General features: G+C 43.7%; 2 non-coding genes across 2 annotated transcripts; one reads left to right on the top strand and one right to left on the bottom strand.

Annotated features, from left to right (window-relative positions):
* Positions 1–8295: 8295 nt before the first annotated feature.
* On the bottom strand, positions 8296–8370 carry Trnat-ugu (transfer RNA threonine (anticodon UGU)). The gene has a single exon. It is a non-coding gene; the product is annotated as a tRNA-Thr (tRNA).
* Positions 8371–8735: 365 nt separating this feature from the next.
* Trnat-ugu (transfer RNA threonine (anticodon UGU)) lies at positions 8736–8809 on the top strand. The gene has a single exon. It is a non-coding gene; the product is annotated as a tRNA-Thr (tRNA).
* Positions 8810–10020: the final 1211 nt, after the last annotated feature.

Here is a 10020-nt window from a genome sequence, read left to right as displayed (position 1 = left end):
TTTTCGAGTTTTATACCGAAATCGAAATATCGTTCGTACTTGACAAAAGTACTTTGCAAAAATGTATGAAGTTTCTATTCTCTTTGCACCAATTCTGTCGAGACTGTGGCAACTGACAGTGGAATAATGCGAGCGACGTCATAAATTTTACTGTTCGTACCACCAATTTCTTCATGTGCTGCATGCCGGCAAGTTTAGCACCAAGTGTTTCTCGATGTACAAAATAATGAATTCTGTTTGTCGATCGTTGTAATTTTTTGCTGTGTACTCTAACATAAAATTGGTGAGAGGTAGAAATGGACACTGCAGGGGTGTTGAGTACTGTGACTGTTGAAGACCATAGGTCGTACATCAAGATCGAAACTTAACGTGGCAAAAACACGACAAAAATCCGTAGTTCCTTAAGTGAAGTTTGTGGCTAGTTTGCAGTGGACCGTTGTATAGTTTCATGAGGGGTTAATCGTTTTCGTGGTGGTCGTATGAACACTGACGCCAATATAAAACCCGGAAGGTAAAAAACGTCAGCAGATGAACAAATGCTCTTGAAGAAGATCGCAGTGCGACTTGTGAGAAACTGTCTGAAGTCACAGAGATTCCCCAAAATCAGCATTCCGTATTCAGACAAATTATATGAAGAAGGGAAAAGTTTCTGCGAGATAGAATCTTAGACTACTGAAGAGAAGTAGAAACGCCTGGATATTGCAACCTTGCTGAAACGATTCGACCGTGAAGGTCAAGGAGTCTTGTGCCGAATTGTCGCTCGTGATGAAACATGCAGCCTTTGAACCGGAGTTGAAATCACAGTCAAGTGAGTGGAGAGCTTCTGTTTCTCTATGTCTAAAAAAAATTTCGACGCACTCATTGAAAATCAAGTAAATAATGATTTTTGATGATGATCGCCAAAGAATCATCATGACTGATAGAGTCCCAAGCGGAACAAGTGTCACAAAGGTGTATTATGTTAACTTCACGCAAGACCTACGCAGAAAAATGCACAAAATCCAACCTCAGTTGGTCGAGGCTGGGCCACTTATTCTCCACGACAGACCGAACATGAGTCCACCGGACGTGTTTCCACAGTCGAAAAAAACCATTGCGTGGATGTCCTTCTACTACCTTAAGCCGAGCCATTCGACAGGTAAACAGAAGTGGTGTCCTGGATGGAGTAATAGAACTTCCCAGACTTTGAAATTCAGTCGTAGAGAGGCAGTGAGACTATACTGAATGACTAGATATTTAAAAAATTAATGAGCAGGTAAAAAAAAATTAGTGAGCATTATCTATAAAATATTCCTCGTATATAAAGTCTCCATACTCTTCGTTTCGTCGAAAGCTGTTGCAACTGATAATGGATTAATCAGGAATTTTACTATTCCTACCACCAATTTATGCATGTGATGCATACTGGCAAATTTAGCACAAAGTGTTTCTCGGTGTACGGAACAATTAACCCAGTCTCTCGATCGTTGTAGTGTTTTGCTACTTCATTGCCAAGTAAATCTTTAAATTCATTGTGCATGGTATCGTAATATCATTTCACAGCAAATACTTCAAGAAGAATATAATAATTCCAATCCCAAAGAAAGCAGGTGTTGACAGATGTGAAAATTACCGAACTATCAGTTTAATAAGTCACGGCTGCAAAATACTAACGCGAATTCTTTACAGACGAATGGAAAAACTAGTAGAAGCCGACCTTGGGGAAGATCAGTTTGGATTCCGTAGAAATAATGGAACACGTGAGGCAATACTGACCCTACGGCTTATCTTAGAAGCTAGATTAAGGAAAGGCAAACCTACGTTTGTAGCATTGTAGAGAATCCTTTGACAATGTTGACTGGAATACTCTCTTTCAAATTCTGAAGGTGGCTCGGGTAAAATACAGGGAGCGAAAGGCTATTTACAATTTGTACAAAAACCATATGGCAGTTGTAAGAGTCGAGGGGCATGAAAGGGAAGCAGTGGTTGGGGAGGGAGTGAAACAGGGTTGTAGCCTCTCCCCGATGTTATTAAATCTTTATATTGAGCAAGCAGTGAAGGAAACAAAAGAAAAATTCGGAGTAGGTATTAAAATCCATGTAGAAGATATAAAAACTTTGAGGTTCGCCGATGACATTGTAATTCTGTCAGAGACAGCAAAGGACTTGGAAAGGCAGTTGAACGGAATAGACAGTGTCTTGAAAGGAGGATATAAGATGAACATCAACAAAAGCAAAACGAGGATAATAGAATGTAGTCGTATTAAGTCGGGTGATGCTGAGGGAATTAGATTAGGAAATGAGACACTTAAAGTAGTAAAGGAGTTTTGCTATTGGGGAACAAAGTAACTGATGATGGTCGAAGTAGAGAGGATATAAAATGTAGACTGACAATGGCAAGGAAAGCATTTCTGAAGAAGAGAAATTTGTTAACATTGAGTATAGGTTTAAGTGTCAGGAAGTCGTTTCTGAAAGTATTTGTATGGAGTGTAGCCATGTATGGAAGTGGAACATGGATGATAAATGGCTTGGACAAGAAGAGAATAGAAGCTTTCGAAATGTGGTGGTACAGAAGAATGCTGAAGATTAGATGGGTAGATCACATAACTAATGAGGAAGTATTGAACAGAATTGGGGAGAAGAGAAGTTTGTGGCACAACTTGACAAGAAGAAGGGATCGGTTGGTAGGGCATATTCTGAGGCATTAAGGGATCGCAAAGTTAGCATTGGAGGGCAGCTTGGAGGGTAAAAATCGTAGAGGGAGACCAAGAGATGAATACACTAAGCAGATTCAGAAGGATGTAGGTTGCAGTAGGTACGGGGAGATGAAGAAGCTTGCACAGGATAGAGTAGCATGGAGAGCTGCATCAAACCAGTCTCAGGACTGAAGACCACAACAACAACAACAGCAGCAAATTTGCGACTGCATAGCATATTTTGAGAATTTTCGTCCCCCTTTTCTGTCATTCCCAACCATTTTTAAAGGCTTGTGACGACAAATTGCAAGACTGCCTCTTTGTGTGCAAACTACCACTGGAACTGTGACCACGAACGAGGGGTAAACAACACTGACACCGCGATTCTGCTGAACTAAAGAGAGTTGCGCCAAACGGAAAAAGGCCACACTGCAGTATAAAATGGAATAGTCGCGCTGTACCGGGTGCTTCCGGGAAGGATCGAGTAAAGCCGGAATAGGCTGAGCTTGGCCGGCCCAGTACCGGCTCATACACACTACTTCACTGCCAAGACGGAACATCAGCGGTGGAGGCTCACACGACACAATCTAGAGTGCTCCAGAGCGACCTGGTAACTTATGTTTCGCCAGGTGAGCTTATTTTGTCCCTGAATGTTTGGAACGCACGGAAGAGGCGCTTAGTACGCGTCAGAGCTTAGTTTAGTGGCAGAACGCGCAAACTAGACAGAGCTGTAGCGGCTGTTCGGCTCCTGAGAAGCACCCGCTGCTGCCAGGGCGGCCTCAGACAGCTGCATTACTGGCCATTCACGACGAAACTGCGCGCCGACCTTCGCGACCGCCCCCGCGTCGCCGGTCGCGCCTCACGCGGCCAGCCTTTTACGCCCACGCCAGTTCCCAGCCTTCTGATCTGCGACGTGTGCCCTCGTGCGGGGCTCGTGATGCATTAGCGGCCCGTCACGTGACCGCGGCTATAATGGAGCAACGCAGCGCCCTCTGCTGCAACGCTAGGTCGCCCGCTCGCTCGCTCGCCGTAAGCAGTTATGTAAATCGGGCCGCAGCGCGCGACGCTGTAGTCCGTTCTCGTGAGGGCGTCTGCAGGGACCGCGACCTTAATGAGGCGACGGAGCGGGGAAAATGGCTCGCTTTCCAGCTTTCAGTGTCTCATCACATCTACATATCTCTTCTAGTTCCACGATGTACACCTTTAGTTTACAATTGGTATAACAAACACATTAAACACTCCAGAACGAATCTTTCGCTTCAATGAAAAGTGTATGCCGTTTTTAGGGTTCCGTACTATTATAGAAACACTTTGTCGTCCATCTGTCGCTCGGTCCGCCTGTTACGAAAAAAATCTGTGGTCATCAGTCCCCTAGAACTTAGAACTACTTAAACCTAACTAACCTAAGGACATCACACACATCTATGCCCGAGGCAGGATTCCAACCAGCGACCGTACCGGTCGCGCGGTTCCAGACTGAAGCGCCTAGAATCGCTCGGCCACATCGGCCGGCGAAGGCATTGACCGTCTTGTCTCACAGTGGGATAAATGGATTAACAGTTGTAATGATGAATTTTGAAATAACTTAAATGTTTATTTCGCAGTACACTATATAATTTTTTTTTCTTTAAAAAGATAGGGTTACATTATCGGTTTCAACGAACTACGTCGTCATTTTCAAATGCAAAACATCATTTGGAGAACATATAATGGGAATTATGACCATACAGCCGCCAAAAATCACGAGAAAAGAATGAGGCCAGGCAACAGAGGCAATGGTGGCACAACCAGGTCACTATAATTTATGTCTATGCTTGCCCAAACGTCCATTATACATTAGGACATGGAATGAACGTTTGGGCAAGTACAGACATAAATTATAGTGACCTGGTTGTGCCAACATTGCCTCAGTTGCCTGGTCTCATTTCTTTCTTGTAATTTTTGTCGGATGTGTGGTCATAATTCCCATTATATATTCTCCAACTGATGTTTTACATTTGAAAATGACGACGTAGTTCGTTGAAACCGGTAATGTAACCCATTCATTTTTAAAGAAAAAATTTTATATACTGTCACTGTGGCTTCACTATTGTAGTGCCGCCGCGTGGGATTAGCCGAGCGGTCGGAGGCGCTGCAGTCATGGACTGTGCGGCTGGTGACACCCCTCGGGCATGGGTGTGTGTGTTTGCCCTTAGGATGATTTATGTTAAGTAGTGTGTAAGCTTAGGGACTGATGATCTTAGCAGTTAAGTCCCATTAGATTTCACACACACATTTATCGTAGTGTCAAATAAACATGTAAGTTATATTTTAGTCACGCTCCTTCTTACAATCATGTGAGAACATAGAATTTTGAAATAATAAACAGTTTACATACCTTTCTCAATAAGTCTCTCTTTCACTTTTGACTGCGCCTGTTACGTGACATACAAGAAGATTAAACTTACACGACAAAAGTGTAATGTGAGCTACTGCTTTGTCTCTAATCTTATATTAACCTATCCTTGAATTATTCCCTTTGTGATTAAATTTCTTTTATTAACTGGTCATGGTTAATTGCATGTTTCGTTTTTAACATTTTGTCATTTCACTCCACCACACTATTCATTTTCAGTTCTGGTTCTAAACCATAAAAATTATTCCCCAATACGAGTTGTTGCTCTCTGTCCATCTACATTTGCTGGAGATGTTGCCGCAGAGGACTGTGCGGCTGATCCCGGCACAGGTTCGAGTCCTCCCTCGGGCATGTGTGTGTGTGTGTGTGTGTGTGTGTGTGTGTGTGTGTGTGTGTGTGTGTGTGTTTGCGTGTTTGTCCTTAGGATAATTTAGGTTAAGTAGTGTGTAAGCTTAGGCACTGATGACCTTAGCGGTTAAGTCCGATAAGATTTCACACACATTTGAACATTTTTGTTGCCGCAGAAAAAAGAAAGACGCAGAATATCGGTGTTTTCACGTGTCATACAGCAGCAGAATCTGAAACAATTACGCATTAAAGATCTCTCGCGAAATAACTCTTCAATCGGTATTAATGCTGTCTACCACTGCTCAGTATTACTGTAAACACTTTGTTTAGTCGTATTGTTCTTGCTCAAGCTGTTGGTCATAGTACCTGGTTAGCAAGTAATGTAAAGAGAAGGTAGCCCAATGATCATCTGACTTATCTCGTAGAGAGAGCTCATATTCAAATACTCCATTCGATTGGTCTACGAAATATTCGAGAAGGAAGCTACATAAAGTAGGAAGACTTATATGCGTAGTACGACACAATAGAAAACGTCCAAGAACTGCAATTAGAGACTGATAAACGGCCTATGAAACAAGTACGAAATGACTGCCCGCACGTAAAGCAGTATTTATTTGCCCGGTGTAACAGTTATGCGGTGTCATTAGCGAGAAGTCGACCTCCGCCAATGCGTCGCAGCGCCTACCGTAATTCTCGGCTCCTGTACGATCTGGGCGGTAACAAAGCTACGCACGTCCGCCGAGGGTGCCATGCGGGCATTCGCCCCCGCTCTGCTATCGGCGCTTGTCTTTATACAGGTACGTGCCAACTGCAAGCATCTCCTGTTGTCACACTTAGGCCTACGAAGGAATCTCGGAAATAGAATGACACCCGTTGTTGTTGTTGTGGTCTTCAGTCCTGAGACTGGTTTGATGCAGCTCTCCATGCTACTCTGTCCTGTGCAAGCTTCTTCATCTCCCAGTACCTATCGCAACATACATCCTTCTGAATCTGCTTAGTGTATTCATCTCTTGGTCTCCCTCTACGATTTTTATCCTCCACACCGCCCTCCAATACTAAATTGGTGAATCCTTGATGCCTCAGAACATGTCCTGCCAACCGATCCCTTCTTCTAGTCAAGTTGTGCCACAAACTTCTCTTCTCCCCAATTCTGTTCAATACTTCCTCATTAGTTATGTGATCTACCCAGCTAATCTTCAGCATTCTTCTGTAGCACCACATTTTGAAAGCTTCTATTCTCTTCTTGTCCAAACTATTTATCGTCCATGTTTCACTTCCGTACATGACTACACGCCATACAAATACTTTCAGAAACGACTTCCTGACAATTAAACCTATACTCGATGTTAACAAATTTTTCTTCTTCAGAAACGCTTTCCTTGCCATTGCCAGTCTACATTTTATATCCTCTCTACTTCGACCATCATCAGTTATTTTGCTCCCCAATAGCAAAACTCCTTTACTACTTTAAGTGTCACATTTCCTAATGTAATTCCCTCAGCATCACCCGACTTAATTCGACTACATTCTATTATCCTCGTTTTGCTTTTGTTGATGTTCATCTTATATCCTTCTTTCAAGACGCTGTCTATTCCGTTCAACTGCTCTTCCAAGTTCTTTGCTTTCTCTGACAGAATTACAATGTCATCGGCGAACCTCAAAGTTTTTATTTCTTCTCCATGGATTTTAATACCTACTCGGAATTTTTCTTTTGTTTCCTTCACTGCTTGCTCAATATACAGATTCAATAACATTGGGGGATAGGCTACATCCCTGTCTCACTCCCTTCCCAACCACTGCTTCCCTTTCATGCCCCTCGATTCTTATAACTGCCATCTGGTTTCTGTACAAATTGTAAATAGCCTTTCGCTCCCTGTATTTTACCCCTGCCACTTCAGAATTTGAAAGAGAATATTCAAGTCAACATTGTCAAAAGCTTTCTCTAAGTCTACAAATGCTAGAAACGTAGGTTTGCCCTTCCTTAATCTAGCTTCTAAGATGTGTCGTAGGGTCAGTATTGCCTCACGTGTCCCAACATTCCTACGGAATCCAAACTGATCTTCCCCGAGGTCAGCTTCTACTAGTTTTTCCATTCTTCTGTAAAGAATTCGCGTTAGTATTTTGCAGCTGTGACTTATTAAACTGATAGTTCGGTAATTTTCACATCTGTCAACACCTGCTTTCTTTGGGATTGGAATTATTATATTCTTCTTGAAGTCTGAGGGTATTTCGCCTGTCTCATACATCTTTCTCACCAGATGGTAGAGTTTTGTTAGGACTGGCTCTCCACACCCGTTAGTCGCACTGAAACGTTCCTTTGTCTCGTACTGACACCTTAGTTGCGTAGCGCGAAGTCTCACTCACTTTCGCGGCCGTCATAATCATTTCACTCTTCGCGATGGAGCCCTTACGACAGATTACAAGACCGATCGCTTTCTTAATGAATTAGGAAGCGTTTGTCAACGGATCCAGATTAATTTGCTGCAGTACAGAATAGCCTTATAAGGATCTCCAACCTCGCTTTGACCTGCCAGACAGGGTGAAACGTATCACTGCTCCAAAAATCAAAGATTAATGCGCTAGTGGTATCGAACTGCATTCAGCAAGATTCCGAGGTCAGATCACTGGACCGAAAACCGTACACCGCTAACACACTAGTACAAGGGTTGGACAAAAGTAGAAAAACACCGCGTGAAATGAATGCTTGAACACAAATGCAAATCTTAGCCCAGCCTGTAGGTTGTCTGAACAGTGTTATGTCTACTTATATGGATATGGTGTCTGCTCTTTCGGACATGTCCGAAAGAACAGACATCATTGATGACCTGCAGCTACTTAAGGGTGTTGATATATATCAACGGAGACAGGTAAAAATGTGTGCCCCGACCGGGACTCGAACCCGGGATCTCCTGTTTACATGACAGACGCTCTATCCATCTGAGCCACCGACGGCACAGAGGATAGTGCGACTGCACGATCTCGCGCACGCCTCCCGCGAGACCCTTATTCTTACCTTGTATGTCCACACCCTACATTCGTAGTGTCCCACCCCAACACACTCATTACTCGTCCGAAAGAACAGACACCATATCCATATAAGTAAATAGTTCTGGGAATACCGGCCATGACCTTCTTTCTCTGTGCGGATGCATACATATTGCCCGAACTCTTACGGGACTTGGTAAGAATGTCTTCCACGAGTAATGAGTGTGTTGGGGTGGGACACTACGAATGTAGTGTGTGGATATACAAGGTGGGAATGTAGGTCTCGCGGGAGGCGTGAGCGAGATAGTCCCTGCAATCGAACTATCCTCTGTGACCTCGGTGGCTCAGATGGATAGAGCGTCTGCCATGTAAGCAGCAGATCCCGGGTTCGAGTCCCGGTCGGGGCACACATTTTCACCTGTCTCCGTTGATATATACCAACGCCCTTCAGCAGGTGAAGGTATTAATGTAACTCTAATTTCGTAATAGTGTTATGTCTGGTTGCGAGTGCATTATATCGGAGTTCCGTGAATTCGAGCGTGGGCAAATTGTTGGCGCTCGTTTGGCCGATGCTTCTATAACCGAGGTAGCCGATGTGTTTAGTGCTTCAAGAGAAACTGATCGAAGATTTATACCGTATACGGAAACAGCGGAAAAACGTCATCCGTTAAGTCACAACCAGGACGAAATTGTATGTTGAGCGATCGTGACGGACGGTCATTGAAGAGAATTGTGATGAAACATAACAGGACGGCACCTGCAAAAGTCACTTGTCGCACTCGCGAACCTTGTCGGTATCAAAACATCACGAAGGGAACTCCAAACGCTGGGAACTGCAGGGAAAGTTGGAATTCCACTACCACTCTTCCGTGACGCAAATGCCTGTAATAGGGAAACGTGGTCCCGAAGCTATGAGATCTGGATTACGGAGCAACGGAAAAAGTCATTTGGTCGAATAAGTCTTGTTTCACACTGTTTCCAACTTTTGGCCAGTTTATGTCTCAAGACTAAAACATGGAGGGGTTTCGCTAATGGTTTGGATAGCCATGCCGTGGTGTTCCATGGGCCTCATGGTTACTCTGCAAGGTCGCATTACTGCAAAGATTATGTGACCATTTCCACTCATCAAGTCCATCCCAGGCTACAATATTTGATCCCCAATGGTGATGCTGTGTTCCAAGACTACAGGGCCCCCGTTCACAGAGCACGCATCGTTAAAGACTGGTTTTGTGAATTGTATTTTCGGTGGCCACCACAGTCAACAGATTTCAATATTCTTGAGCCTTTGTGGTCTTCCTTGGAGAGTAGAGGGCATGATCACCGTCTACCTCCATCATTGTTACCTGAACGTGCCACTATTTTGCAGGAAGAATCGTAGAAGATTCCCTTGAAAACCATACAGGACCTGCATTTATCCATTCTAAGACGACTGGAAGTTGTTTTGAATAACAACGGTTTTCCTACACAGTATTAGGCACGGTTACGTGTTGTGTTTCTGGTGATTCCATACATTCGTCCATCCCCTGTATTTATTACGAAACCAGTCTGTCCAATCACGTACACGCACTAAGGCGCAATATTGCCATATAAAATTTTAAAGGATTAACTGCAGTATCAC

The sequence above is a fragment of the Schistocerca cancellata genome, chromosome 1, assembly GCF_023864275.1.
Source record: "Schistocerca cancellata isolate TAMUIC-IGC-003103 chromosome 1, iqSchCanc2.1, whole genome shotgun sequence".
Classification (NCBI taxonomy): Eukaryota; Metazoa; Arthropoda; class Insecta; order Orthoptera; family Acrididae; genus Schistocerca; species Schistocerca cancellata.
The sequence above is the reverse complement of the archived record's forward strand: the minus strand, read 5'-3'. Positions and strand labels throughout refer to the sequence as shown.